Source organism: Lactuca virosa, chromosome 2 (assembly GCF_052849685.1).
Source record: "Lactuca virosa cultivar CGN04683 chromosome 2, Lactuca_virosa_CGN04683_v6, whole genome shotgun sequence".
Taxonomy (NCBI): domain Eukaryota; kingdom Viridiplantae; phylum Streptophyta; class Magnoliopsida; order Asterales; family Asteraceae; genus Lactuca; species Lactuca virosa.
This window is the reverse complement of record NC_136427.1, coordinates 227,915,144-227,931,585: the sequence shown is the minus strand read 5'-3', so window position 1 is coordinate 227,931,585 and position 16,442 is coordinate 227,915,144.

Below are 16,442 nucleotides of genomic sequence, written 5' to 3'. Positions count from 1 at the left end.
AACCTCTCGCAACCAAAACTCACATTTCGAGAACTTGGCATAAAGTCGTTCTCCTCACAAAACTCCTAGTAGCTCGCGGAGATGCTCCTCATGCTGCTCTCTGGTCTTGGAATACACCAAGATATCGTCTATGAACACGATAACCGAGCGATCGAGCATCAGTCTGCACACCCGATTCATCAGGTCCATAAACACCACCGGCACATTGGTGAGCCCAAACGGCATCACCACGAACTCGTAATGTCCATAACGAGTCCGCAACACAGTCTTCTCCACCTCTTCCTCCCGCAACCTGACCTGATGGTACCCGGACCTCAAGTCTATCTTAGAGAACCAAGATGCTCCATGTAGATGATCAAAGAGATCGTCAATCCAGGGGAGTGGGTAACAGTTTTTCACCGTCAATTTGTTCAACTCCTGGTAATCGATGCATATCCGGTGTGAACCATCCTTCTTCTTGACGAAGAGGATCAGCGCCCTCACGGAGAATTGCTCGGACGGATGAACTGCTTGCCTAGCAGCTCCTGCAACTGAGATGACAGCTCCTGCATCTCAGGTGGTGCCAATCAGTACGACGCCTTGGCGATAGGGGTTGCACCTGGCACAAGGTCGATCCTGAACTCGACATGCCTCTCCGGAGGCACTCTGGGTAACTCATCCGGAAACACATCAGCGAACTCTCTGACGACTGGAACCTCTGAAACTGAGACCTGATCCCTGACCCGCGTATCCACCACATACGCCAAATAAACCGCACAACCGTGCTGAATATACTGCCGAGCCTTGGCGGCTGAACAGAACTCTAAACCCAACCTGGTGCCCTCGCCGTAGATAACCAGTTCTCTCCCACTTGGGATTCGAACTACCACACGCTAACCCTCGCAGTCGATCATGGCACCGAAATGACTCAGCCAGTCCATACCTACTATCACACAAACCTCCCCCATGGGAATCGGAATCAGGTCAATCGGGAAAGAAACCCCGAAGATCTCCAGAACGCACTACAAATAAAATGACATTTAGTGGCACAGAAAAAATGCCACTAAAAACCAAAAAAGTGCCACTAAAGACCCCTCTGGCAATCAGCGGCACAAAAAAAAAGTGCCACTAAAGACCTTTAGTGGCACTTTTTGGTTATGCCGTTGCAGCCTAATTGGGTTTTAGTGACACTTTTTGATTATGCCAGTAAAGCACTTGTAGGTTTTAGTGGCACTATTTTTATGCCACTATTTAGCTACAAAAATAATAATTATTTTCATGCTTTTAGGGACATTTTTTAACAGAATTTTTTATTAATAAATTAAATCCGTTTTTTTAAATTTATATGGAATATAAAAAAATAATAAGACAATTAAGATAATAAAATATTAAACACAACATCTTTACCTCAATTCAAACTTTTCCAATAACAATATTCTCAATAACTAAAACACAAATGTCTTGATAAAATAATAAGTCTGAATCGTGTGAAACACAAATGTTCCTAGCTTTAAGATCAGCATCGCCAGGAAAATCAAACGGATTGCGAGATTTTCTATCAAGTCCATGTGATTGTGCTCCATCCTGAACGAATCAAACATATAATAATAATAATAATAATAATAATAATAATAATAATAATAATTATTATTATTATTATTATTATTATTATGTTTTTATAAATCATGTTAGACTTTTAACAGATGAATAACTCATAGTTCAAAGATTCTTACTGGCTTTGCAGCTGATGTTCCAACTTGATGCTGCAAAAAAGGACAAAAATAATAATAAAGTTTATCATTTGATATTGATAATAAAAAATAAAAATAGAAATAAGCGGTTAACCAATGACTCTTGAAATGGATGTGGATAGTATATTTTCGGTGCTTTCTTTTATATCTATTAGAGAAGACACTTTATTCTCTTTTACATATTCAAATATGAATCTTACAGTTGAACAGAAGGAAGTTGTTCTTGTTTCACTTCTCAAAGGTTCATGCTCTCTTGCTTTGATAGAATGAGATATGGATAGATTCAGGACATTAAACATGAGATGCTCCTCAACATCTTTTCAAATGAAGCCCACCTGTGGATTAGGACTTATACGTCTACTAGTGGAAACGATTTTTGTGCCAAAAATCTTATTAGAACCACAATCATCGGCCACCAACCTAACATCCAAAATAACAAAAATAAAACCAATTTTTAGTGATCTTCAATTAACTTAAAAAAGAATATGTATAAAGTAGCACACTAGAACTCAACAACTTTGTATTTATCTTGATACGAAACAAGTCAAAGTTTCATTCAAATAAGAATTCATCTAATTATTTATCAAATTATAAAAATACTAGCAAACAAAATTTAAAAAATATACTTACAATAATAGTCATCAAGAACATCGTTCAATGCTTGTTAAAGTCCATCAATCTGTAAAAAAATGCACATTTTCAAAACATCAAGTTTAAACAGATAAAACAGTTGCTTCAAATTATAAGGTTGTAATAGAAAAATGAAAGTAAGATGCTATAAAAACACATAAATGAAAGTATGTTGCTATTTAGAGAACACTTTATGCATTTGGGAAAAAAGAAACAAGAATATTAAGGTTTATTTTTTGAAGATAAAGTTAGACTTAAATGCATAGTTATGCAAAAAAAAAAGATTATTACAAAACCATTAAATAAGTGCCAAAACTGGAAATGACAAAAACAACCAAGTTCAGATTACAAATGATTTTATCCAATTATATAGTATAAATAGGATCACAGATAGTTGATACCTTACTACTAACAAACAACATATCTTTTAAATGTTTATTTTTCCCAGATGGTATATGAGCTCCATACAACACACCTATAATTGAAAAATAGAAATGTTGAAGACCATGAAAAAGCATGTGAAATCTTCATATGTGGTGAAACTAAACCTGCAATTTCCAAGTGTTATATGAGCTTCATACAGATACACCTGCAACTAAAAATTAGTACATGAATTCAAGTTTTTTAGGTTTAACTCATAGGATTTATGTCGATTGCTTCAGCAGGTTGCTCTGGTCCAATGAGCCATTTCCATAAATCTGGATTTTCCTACAATTGAAAAGTAAGATGGTAGCTAACTGTCTAGATATTAAAGGCATAATCTGGTAATTAGAAAAAACATTTATGGAATTTACCAGATCAACGACAATAACAAGTGATTTGATTCCTTTTTGCATTTTCTTGTCTCACTTTTCACTCAGCTAACATGTTTTATTTTCTTGAAACCACAAGAAATCCAACTTTAATCTTTCTACCAACTCCTCAAAAAGATTTTCTCCAATTTTCCATTCCATATTTTTTATTTTCTTGATTCCACATGAACTCTCACCTGCTCTTCTTTTATCTCCAATTTCTATTTGATTTTCTAGTGATATGACACACCTTACTCCTTTTCCCACTAACAGACCAATTCCATTTCCCAAATCCTATTGAAAATATATGTTGCAATTTCCATTTCGATTCTGGTGCCATCTTCGTTTCAATTTTCATCTCCAAAATGAAGAACGAGATAAAGGGTTGCAGGTGCTTCCAAATCACATCCAAGGGAAAACAATAATATCAAGCTATTAAAAAAACAATAAAATCAAACACAAAATACAACAAAATTCAAACTAATAGTACAATAAAATCAATATATCTTAGGTCAAGGGCTAAGAAACACAAAACTCGATAAAATCGATATACAATACAACAATAAAATCAGTATAAACTTCAAATTTCGGAAAAAAAAAGTACAATACCGAACTGCAATACATCAACATTAGAAGTTCACACACAAGAGGTGGAGAGCGCCGGAGGTGAGTCGTCGTATGGAGGTGGAATTAGTTTCATAGGATCGAATTACCCAAATAAAAAATAAAATCGAGGAAAGGGGAACATATGAGCAACAAGTTACGTTTTTCAATCGACAGATCGCATTTTTAGGTTTAGTAATTAGGAGATGAAAAGGTTTGCGAGGTATATGAGGAGGAATGTAAAATTGTGAATTAGGTATAGCGGTAATTAAAATTTCGAGAACGGGAATGAAATTTTAGGGGAGCATGTAGCGGGAATGAAAATTTGGGGACATAGATTTGACAAAGATATAGTGGCACAAAAAGATAAGTGTTACTAAAAAGATAATATAGTGGCACAAAAAGGTTGTGCCACTAAATGTAATTTTGTTTGTAGTGACGCAACCTCAATAGACTGAAGAAGCAGAAATCCCATGTTCGTTGGCGATGGAGACACGCAACGGACACTCTAGAATAGGTACAAACACATAAGCATAAAACAGATATAATCAATAAGATAAAGGATGGAAACATACCAGCCACCACATCTGGTGCTGTCCTGGCCTCCTCGGCTGTGAGCTAGAAGGCGCGTCCCCGAGCCCTCGGGGGCTCTGCTCCACCTTGACCCCCGTCATTAATCCTTAGTGTAGCCGGAGTTGGAGCCTGCGTCGGCCTGGCAGTGAGTAATGGACAGTTGGTCTTCACGTGACTAACCGATTACAGTGGTAGCAAATCCTCATATCCTGAACCGGGGCTAACTACTGACAATCCCTCGCAAAGTGCCCCTCCTTTCCACATTGATCGATAAACCCCAGAATGACCCTTCCCGCACTTCCCACAAGTGCGGCCGCGCTGACCTCTAGACCTAGAATCAGCGGTCTTGGACCGCTTCGGCGTCGGTTGTGACTGCGCTGGGGCCTGCCTCTGCTCTCTCAATTGCAACTCAATCTCAAGCTCACGCCGCCTAGCGGCCTCCTATAACTCCAGTAGTGTATCACAACGCTGGGTAGCAACAAACTGTCTGATGTCAGTCTTAAGCATGCTCAGATAATGTGTCATCTGAGCTTGCTCTGAAGCAAACTCCGGGCAGAACATCGCCATCTCAGTAAACATCCTGGTAACCTCCGTCACCGACTTTGTGCCCTGTCTCAAATCCAAAAACTTATGTGCCAGTCGCTCCCGCTCCACCCACAGAATATAGCGAGAGCGGAACATCTCCTTGAACCGATCCCAAGTAACTGCTGCTCGCTGCTCATCAGAATATGACCATGTCATCAGTCTCTACCAGTCCTTTACTCTGGACCTTAGCAGGTTCAGAGCACACCTGTCCTTTTGGTCAGCAGGACATGAGCATGTGAAGAAACATCCCTCCACGTCAGATAGCCACCTCATCGCTATGATCGGGTCCTGAATTCCATCAAAAGTCGGGGGCTTCATGTTATCAAAGTCTCGGTACTGGAAAGCCCGACTGGCCCTAATTCCTGCAGCTGCTACGGCTGCAGCAGCTGCAACGACAACCGTCTCAGCAATGGCTGCATAACGCTCATCGAATTACTCAACCATAGCGGTCTTAATAGACCCAAACATCTCCGAAAACTGAGCCCATAACAGTATAGCAACCTCATCATGCAGGATCTCCCTGATCCTGGCATCCAACTCATCTGATCTCATCTGACCAATGGTCTCGGGCACTGCTGGTCCACCCTGACCGCCATCTCCTGATCCCGACCCGGATCCGATCACAAATCGCCTCGTAACCACCATGCTGAAAATAAACCAGGAAGATATCATACATTCCATATAATAACGGGGAACCAACTCCCAACAAAGCCCTAGGGGTTGTGACTTCCTTGCTATGTGTATGGGTCCTGTGCTTTCATTAGTACGGGCCCATACTACCTTCCACACCTACCTATATTTGTCTCATGTATCATCACAACGCCCTAACAATATACATAAGCATAGGCGAGCGCTCAATCCTCACTCCTAGAGGAAGGCTAAATATATCATAACTGGCCGACTGACCCCGCATAACTGATCCATGAAACTTCCACCAACCCTGCACCACTCGTGTATGCTAGCCATACATAACATTGGACCCTATAGACATTCGAATATCTGATCCTACCCTAAGCCCTTCATTACACAAGAACAAGAAATAAGGCCAAACTAAATATTCTTAGGCTATAAGATCTTAGTTATATACAACCGTGATGCATACACTAAGCAACTACAGTAATGATGTCAATTTCATATAAGGAAAAACCCTAGGCTATCAGGCATCATATAATCATGCAATTCCTCAAGATCCCTAGCCTATCACTAGCATGTTGTTCTAACATATCACAATATCAACTAACAGTATGGTATTATGGGGTCTACTTACTGGCTCCGACTGATAGTACACAATTGCATCCTCATTTAGTATTTTGAAAATCATTTGAAAATCATTTTGAAAATCATTTTGAAAATCTTTTCCTTAGTTTGAGACTGGATTCGCATAAGTGTTCCTCCAATTCACTCAAACTAAAGCTCTGATACCAACCTGTAACATCCATAAAATTCAAGCCAATTAAAACTTTTTCAACCATTCAAAAACCATTAATTATTACAAATATTTTCAAAATAGTTTCATATCAGAGAATCCCAGAAATCACAATCACAAAATGTGAGGAGGTGAACGATCAAGCCTTCGCCTTCCCGCGATCATCTAAAGTACCTGAAACAAAATCAACAACTGTAAGCCCGAAGCTTAGTGAGTTCCCCCGAAATACCAACGCCATACAATCAAAACAATATCATAGCAAACAACATGCATATAGATTCTACAGTATGACTGGACCGCCCTCACCGGGCCATCAGTCTATCTGGTCCATTGTAACAACTGGTTATTTCGGGTCAATAAAAGTCAAACACGTCAAATCATAAATCAAATAATTAAATAGCTAAAAATTTAATTTCAATATTTAGTGATTTATACCCCACTTAAAGGGTTTTCGGTATTTGGAATCAAATTCCAAACCAAAACCGAAAACATAAATTGTGAAACAATTGGAACCGAAAACCTTTCCAACCGAAATCATCTTGCGAGGACCCCACCTTCGGACCGCAAACCCTTTTGGACCGAGTACCTAGACCGAAATCAAGTTGATTTAGGTGGAACCTTGACCGAAAACTCCCCTTTTTGGTTGGACTTTTAGACCGAAAACAAGGATTTCGGTTGAAGAGATAAGCCGAAATATCTAATTTAGGAGGATCACATCACACTTACCCCATATTTATATGCCTCAACCAAAATCACTTCTCATTTCTTACATTTCCACTTCAAGATTTCATGATTTATTCTCTCTAAACTCATATATATATATATATATATATATATATATATATATATATATATATATATATATATATATATATATATGTTCATATCTTCAAGAGCTGTTCCAGTGTATCTTCAAATCTTAATAAGAGCATCTTCAAACATTCATCCAATTTCCCCAGGAAGAACCAACCTTTTAATTAGTTCTTAGGAATTAATTTGGTAAGCTTTCTTACAAAAACTAGTCTTTTTTAACACTTTAAATTGCTAGATATCTAATTTGCACCTATATTACGTATGTAAAACAAATTAGGATTTCGACCATATTCGCGTGTTTTAACCTGAGGATCATCGTCATCACATAGTATTTAGCCAAGAATGCACACTCGAAGTGAGTTCATACCCCTACGCTTTTCACAATTTTTCCATGTTTTAGGGGGGGATACAAGTAACACACAAGCAACATTGTGTTAACATTCAAACTATTTCAATTGTTATTTTTACCATATATATATATATATATATATATATATATATATATATATATATATACGGTCTTAGGACTGGTGATTCCGCCTTAACTCTTGTTCCTTGTTTGGTTGTGGGCTTAAGGTAGAATCACTTATTTCGATTGTCTTTTCAATCTTAATTATATATGACTTATATATATATATATATATATATATATATATATATATATATATATATATATATATATATATATATATATATATATATATATAGGCTTAGGTTATTCTATTCAATGTAATTATTGTGTTATTGTATGCATAAATGTGGGCCAATCAATTTTACTTATTTTAAGTAAGTGATTATTACATATTATTGAATTAAATATAATTCAAAAATACCATCTATTCTAACTAGAATGATATTTTAGTCAATTAATATAGATTTAATAAAGGAAATTTGCATATTTTAAGGAAAATTGCATATTTTAAGGGAAAATAGATTCTATTAATTTTAAAAATCTGATTGTATGGATGATAATTCACCTAATTAGTAACATTCTGATGGAATATGTTTATTAATATACTGAAAAATAACAAATATGATTGAACCATACAAGAATACACATTCTGACATAATATATATTTTGATTTAATGAACTTCTTGAAGAATAACAAAATTTTGGATACAAGTTAAAAAAAATTCATTACATTCTTAGAAAAGAAAAAAATTTATATACTATTCTATGAGAATGTTACACTTATTAATAACAAAGAAATACAATATATAAATCATTCTACCAGAATATAGTATTACATATATTTTTTCATTATATTGTATATTATTCTGCTGGAATAATCCATTCTTTTTGGAAGATTGGTGGTCATTCTTCATCTTCATCCCATACAATGTTCATCTTCAAGATTCTATTATGACAGAATCGGAATTCAAGATTCCATTCCAGTAGAATGTTGTAAGTTTCATATGTACCCTGTTCTGCTTTGATATCTCTCGTTTCGTTCCCAGCCAAGAAAACAAGAACATTCTTGTTCTTGATTTCATGTGTACCTGCAAATGAGAAATACAACCACTCATTGTTATTGCTTAATCTTCTTTCCATGGCAATTTCAAGCAATAATTCTAGGGTTAAATGATCGACCTAACAGTATATCTACGCCTCATCCCTCACCATCATCTAACAGTGATGTATCGATTAAGTCATGTATCATAAACTCCATCTGCATAGCTCACTAGAGGTCCATCTGCAATTGATCAAAGTTTTGTTTGGCAGGAAAATTATAAATCAAGATATACCTCTGAATACAAATAGTAACGCTGAAACTTATTACAACATTTAGTATACCTTTTACATAACCAATCTCCCCTTTTCAACTCAGCCTGATCCCGATTGTCTCCTGATAAGTAATGGATAAATTTGAAAATGATATTATCATTCAAGAGGTGGAGATGTTTCACGGAGGATTATTGTCAAACAGGTGGTGTGCTTCAGCTCAGAAGCATCGTAAATTAGAAACCCAATGAAGAACAATGTTATATACCTCATGAGATCAGGCCAATAACGGGCAAAGTTAAGACAAACATATTTCTAGGTGATGATTTTAGGGGTTGACATAGATGCTTAAGCATCTTACCCTGATTCAGAAGGTCGTGATTCAATCCAGAACAATCGGTCGTGAGAGTCGACGACTATGCCTCCGAGACACACCCACTGCCACCACCGCAAGGTGGCAGGTAGTCGACGATGGCAGCAATGGCCGGCGGCCATGGCAGCCGGCGGTGATGGTGATTTGAAGACGAGGACCAAACAAAAAAAGGAGAATGAATGAGGAGAACCATTACCTTGGAACCGCAACTACAAGCCAAACACCTCTAGATTGACCTCTCCTTCTCTAGATTAGTACAGTTCCTCGATCACAGCTTCACCTTTCGTCCCTTCCCCCTCGTTGTTCTCTGTTGAAGCCGCACCCACCAAAACCGGTTGCAATTTAAAGGTCGACGTCTACGGTAGGGTTTTAAATTAATTTTCCTAAATTAAAGGAAATAATAATTTTATTATTAAATTACCAAAATTAATTAATAGGTAAGATTACAATTTTACCCCTATCTAGGTTTTTGAAATGATTGGCCCGCAATTATGCATACAATCACACAATAATTAGTTATAATACCTGAACCTATCTATCTCTCTCTCTCTCTCTCTCTATATATATATATATATATATATATATATATATATATATATATATATATATATATATATATATATGAATATAAAACTTATTTCAATAAAACTTTAACCCTTTTGTAACATGTTGAACAAAAGATTATTTTTCCAAAATATTCTCACGTTTATTTTATTACCGTTTGTACAAAAATGTTAAATTACACGAAATATTCTTATCTCAGAATTACGAACATATACATTCAACGTTGTTAAAAATGCAAAGGTTTTCATTTCATCAGAACATACACGTTAAACTATAATAGGTATAGTTTATGGAACATACATATCATTTTACTAGTCAGGAATACAATGCAAAAGTAATTATGTAAAAGTATAATTATTTACACTACGATTACACTATGAAAGGAGACTTACATACAATTTATTCATTACAAAGTGACTTTTCGTTATTTTACACGTAACCGTCAATATAGCTTTGTGAGACACACTTCAAGTACTTATCTAAGTGACAACAAAAGTCCTGAATTATAACCAGAGTCTCCTAGAGGGAGAGCGTGACACTTGTGTATAGATCTATACGGGACTGACAATCCCGCACCTAAACTGTTAGCTATAGTTAGACCGGCAGGTCTGGGGTGACAAATGTCGTACCATTTCCGACGCCTGAAGAACATCGTATCAGGCCATCTTAGGTCATCAAGCATGGTTATAATAACTCACATTTGGTATTAACAATACAATTAGTGTACGAATACATAAATACCTTCAAATAGTTTTATTTAATAATAAAACTACAATACAATATTTTACAGTACAGCTGGTGGATCCAGGCACACACATTCACAGAGTTTCATACAAGTACAATTATAGTGTACTATTTTACAATACATAGAAACTTACACTTCTGGAAACACTCATTTTATGGTTTTATGTGAATTAAAACTACGTTATACTATTTCAGAGTACAACAACACTTACACATTTTGGTCTTAAGGTATTAAGACTACAATTCATTTACAACAGAAAATATTAGATTTTCTGGAAGAACGCACTAACATTTTCAAGGATTAAATGACAGACTTCTAATACAAAAATGCTTATGAACTCACCAACTTAATTGTTGACACTCTTTTTAAAACTGCTTGTATTCTTAGGGAATCAGTAGACAGGTATCCACACAGGTTTTGAGAAGACGGAGCATCATAGAGTCATGTCTTTTAGTTTTTGGTATATACTTTTGGTGTCAAGTATACAATGATTTGAACACAAATGTAAAAACTATACATTATCAATATGATGGTTGTTGTGCTTTGATTACTATTATTCAATTGTTATGATATTGTACATGACGTCATCCGCCCTCGAACGTTTCCGATGTTCTGGTTTGGGGGTGTGACAGTTTGGTACCAGAGCATTGTTTATAGTGAACTAAGTATATCAAACCACATAAGATATACAACTATAAACACAATGGGACTAAAACACTCTGACCAAGAAGTATACGAACATGCATACATACCAGAAACATTATCACAGTAAGAACTACATAAAAGTATATAGATAAATTGGACACTGCAGTTAAGCCTAGACAGTTATGTAATCATATCTTGGATAAATATAGCCTGATCAACTATATTTATTTGAGATACGACCAACATGTGTTTAGGAATGATCATAGTGTTGTAACAAGTCTAAAACTTACCAACTCTATATACAAAAAGGAAACTCTAGAACCAAACATGAAGTTAAAATACTATAGGAGTATTTTATGGCACTATAGCACTAGAACAACAATATTTAGGCCTCAATAGTTATATAAACTAATAGTCGAGAAGGGCCTTCTTACCAGAATCAATCATGTGAAAACAAAGGACCTTTGTTGGTAGATCTATAATTGCTAAGTATATACGTTAGGGTTATATATAATTAAGATTTTATAGACTTAGAATTTGTGATTTCGCTTTACTTCCTATTCCTTGTTTGGTTGTGGTATTAGAGTAGGATCACTTATTCGAAGGTCTATTTGATCTTGGTTATATACAATTTGTATACACTATGTGATTATAGGAGGACCCTGCAGCACTCGTGTATGCTAGCCATACATAACGCTGGACCCTATAGACTTTCAAATACCTGATCCTACCCTAAGCCATTCATCAAATAGGAACATGAAATAAGGCCAAACCAAACATTCTCAGGCTATAAGATCTTAATTATGTACAGTCGTAATGCATACACTAAGCAACTACAGTAATGATGTCAATTTCATATAAGGAAAACCCTAGTCTATCAGGCATCATATAATCATGCAATTCTATCATGCAATTCCAGAAGATCCTTAGCCTAGTACTAGCATGATGTTCTAACATATCACATAATTAAATAATCTGTAAGGTATTTTGGGGTCTATCCGCGAGCTCCGGATGATCGTACACTTGCATCCTCCTTTATTATTTTGAAAACATTTTAAGAAAATCGTTTTAAAATCTTGTCCTCAGTTTGAGACTGGAGACACGCGAGTGTTTCCTCCAATTCACTCAAACCAAGGCTCTGATACCAACTTGTAACACCCATAAATATCATGCCAAATTTAAACTTTTTAAAACATTTTCAAAACCAACGATTATTACAAAACTTGTTTCCAAAATAGTATAATGTCAGAGTATCCCAGAATCAAATCATAAAATCCTGAAATATGAGGAGTTGTACGATCACGCCTTCGGCTTCCTGCGATCATCAGAAGTACCTGGAACAATAATCGATAAATGTAAGCTCAAAGGCTTAGTGAGTTACCCCCAAAATACCAACGCCATAAAACATATCAATAACATAATAACATTATAACAAACAGCATGCATAATGAGCCTTCAGCCTGACTGGACCGCCTCGCATGCCTTCAGCCTATCTGGAACGCTCTCCGAGCCTTCGGCACGTCTGGACCGCCTCGCAGGGCCTACAGCCTATCCGCACCGCTTGTCGGGCCTTCGGTCTGACCAACATGCCCTCCTGGGCATGTAGTCTATCCGGACCGCCCTGGGTATGTTGGCCTTCAGCACAAAGCAGGACCGCCTCAACCCAATTCCCCAATCAAATAAACATGTGCACATAATATCATACGCTAGCATATATAACAGTCAAACCGATCTAACAAATCATCAATAATAGCAACATCCTACAACTAGGATACAGACCTAACCGGTCACTAACATAGCATCATCCTATATACCAAGATACCGACCTAACCAGGTCGCTAAGCATATCACCATCCTAACTACCAGGATGTAAATCAATAAGCATATCATGCAATAAACCTGGGTACAAATCCGATAAAGGTCGGTATTGGTGCCTTAGACCCTGTTGATATAGTGAGGAGAACTCACCTCGCAAGTAGCTCGAAGTGATAAAGTCAAACTCCTCCAAATGCACCTCCAAGTCCAACACCTACAACCACCGGTGCTCCCTTCCATAAATTCCCAAATTACCAAAATACACGCAAAGGTCAAACTTGTCAACCCTTGGTCCAAGTCAAAGTCAATGGTCAAAGTCAACAGCCCATGTTGACTCAACTCGTCGAGTGCCGCTAGCAACTCGTCGAGTTCCTTAAGAGTTCAGAAGGTCATAAAAACCTTCACTGACTCGTCGAGTTTCCGACCAACTCATCGAGTCTATACGTGTCCAGAAGTCAAGAAAACCCTAACTGACTCGTCGAGTCCTCTGCTGACTCGCCGAGTCCATGCAGAAACCAAACAACGAGAAAACTCTTCCCAACTCGTCGAGTTCCTTATCTGAATCGCCGAGTTCATACAGTCCCTTTCTTGTCCAGATGTTTTCGAGCCATTCCAAAGCTCCAAATGGTAGATCTAGCCTCCTAGGGCTTAGTTATCACGTAAAGTTGCAAACTTTATGTGCATGCAACGTCTTAAGAGCCAAAACCAAGCTAAAGAAGAAGCTTAAGACAATGGGAGGACCATAGCTTGACAAAGGCTGAGACTTTATGACAATAAGGGGCTAAAGGGGTCCAGATCTGAAGTTGCAACCTCAGATCTTGCCCCAAATCCGAAATACCACCATAATACCCTAAAAAGGGTTCTAAACCCATGAAACAAGAGATCTAGCTAATGGAGAGCCAAGGTAACAACTTGTTACCTTCAAAATGATGCCGAGAAGAAGTAGAACTCGGATCCACAGCTTCTCTTTGCTCCAACTTCTTGTACTTCAAGCTCTTCCCACCACAATCCACCTTCCAAGCTTAATATCACACCAAAATGAAGTGTAAGCAGCGATTTAGGGTATTTGGACTCACAAGGGGGCTGTAAGGGAGGCTAAGGGGGCAAGTGACCCTTAAATAGGGTGCAAAACCCCGGGGATTAGGGTTTCTCATTCCAGCTCCAACTCGTTGAGTCAGGTTCATCGACTCGTCGAGTTGGTCAATTAAGCCACGTGGCCAAACGCATACCTACTCGACGAGTCTAGGCACCAACTCGTCGAGTAGATCTTCTGAGATGGACATAAAACTGTAAAGTTATATACCTAGGAGTCGGGGTGTTACAACTCTCCCCCACTTGAACTAGACTTCATCCCCGAAGTCCCTGCGGCAAACAACTCCGGGTAATGCTCCCGCATCTCAGCGTCCGGCTCCCAAGTCCACTCGGATCCTCTCCGATGTTCCCACTGTACCTTTACCAAAGGTATCTCCTTGTTCCATAGAACCTTCACATTCCTCTCCAGAATGGCCACGTGCTTCTCTACATAATTCAGGTGTTCATCGACCTAAATGTCATCCACTGATACTACTGCCTCCTCATCCAGAATGCACTTTCGCAACTGTAAAACATGGAAAGTGTTGTGGATCTGACTAAGATCTTCTAGTAGCTCGAGTCTATATGCCACCTTGCCAACCCTGGCAATGACCCGGAACGGTCCAATGTATCGGGGACCCAATTTCCCCCTCTTTCTAAAGCGGATCACACCCTTCCAGGGTGAGACCTTCAGGAGTACCATGTCACCGACCTGAAACTCCAACTCAGATCGGCGCTGGTCGGCGTAGCTCTTCTGCCGACTCTATACGGTCTGCAGCCGCTGTCTAATCTGCTGAATCATATTGGTAGTCTGCAGGACTACCTCGATCCGTCCCATCACCCTGTGACGCACCTCGCCCCAACAGACTCGGGTGCGGCATCTCCATCCATACAGCAGCTCATAAGGTGGAGCACCAATGCTGGAGTGAAAGTTGTTATTGTAGGAGAACTCTGAAAGGGGTAGGTAGGAGTCCCAGCTGCCACCAAAGTCAATAACACAGGCCCTCAACATATCCTAGAGAGTCTGTATGGTCTGCTCACTCTGGCCATCCGTCTGCGGATGATAGGTTGTACTGAAGTGCAGTCGTGTGCCCCGTTCCTCGTGGAACTTCTGGCAAAATCGGGAGGTAAACCGAACATCACAGTCTGAGACGATAGAGACCGAAAGCCTATGACGAGCGACAATCTCATGTATATACACCTCAGCCAACTTCTCGGCCGATGAGCTCTCCCGAATGGGCTGAAAATGAGCACTCTTGGTCAATCGATCCACGATGACCCAAATAGTGTCGAACCCCTTCGCCGTTCTCGGCAGCTTGGTGATGGAGTCCATCCTGATCTGCTGCCATATCCACATGGGAATCTCCAGAGGCTGCAGCTTTCCATGCGGCCTCTGGTGCTCAGCCTTGACCATCCTGCAGGTCAAGCACCTCTCAACATACCAAGCGATTTATCGCTTCATGCACGGTCACCAGTAACTCAATCGCAAGTCCCGGTACATCTTGGTGGCCCTCAGGTGAATAGAGAAAAGAGACTTATGAGCCTCCTCCAAAATAGTCTGCCTGACCCCACCAGACATCGGAACACAGACCCGACCGAAACAGGTTAATAATCCCCTACTATCCTGCACAAATCAGGTGTTCTCACCCCTGATCCTCTCAAGTTTCCAGTTCTCCTGACACATACCCTCAGCCTGGGCTTCCCTGATCAAGCCCATAAGTGGATAATCCACTAAAATCCTCATGCATGTCACTGGAGTAGAAGATCCAGCTGACTTGCGGCTCAGAGCGTCCGCAACCACATTCACTTTACCTGGGTGGTAAAGGATCTCACAGTCGTAGTCCTTGACTACATCTAGCCATCTGCGCTGTCTCATGTTCAGGTTCGGCTGTGTCTCAGGCTCTTATGGTTCGTGTAGATGGTACAGCGGACCCCATAGAGGTAATGTCTAGAAATCTTGAGAGCGAATACCACCGCTCCCAACTCCAGATCATGAGTAGGGTATCTCGTCTCATGCGGATTCAACTGCTGCGATGCATAGGGTATCACTCGTCCTCTCTGCATAAGGACCGCTCCCAGTTCTGTGATGGATGCATCACAGAACACCACAAAATCCTCCACTCCCTCCGGGAGAGTCAATACTGGAGCCTTGCATAGTCGCTATCGGAGGGTCTCAAACGCCCTCTGCTGCTCAGGGCCCCGCCGGAAATCCACCCCCTTCCTCGTCAGACGAGTGAGGGGTACTGCAATCTTGGAGAAATCCTGTATGAATCTCTGGTAGTACCCTGCCAATCCCAAAAAGCTCCTGATGTCTGAAGGAGATTTCGGAACCTCCCACTGCATAACCGCCTCGAT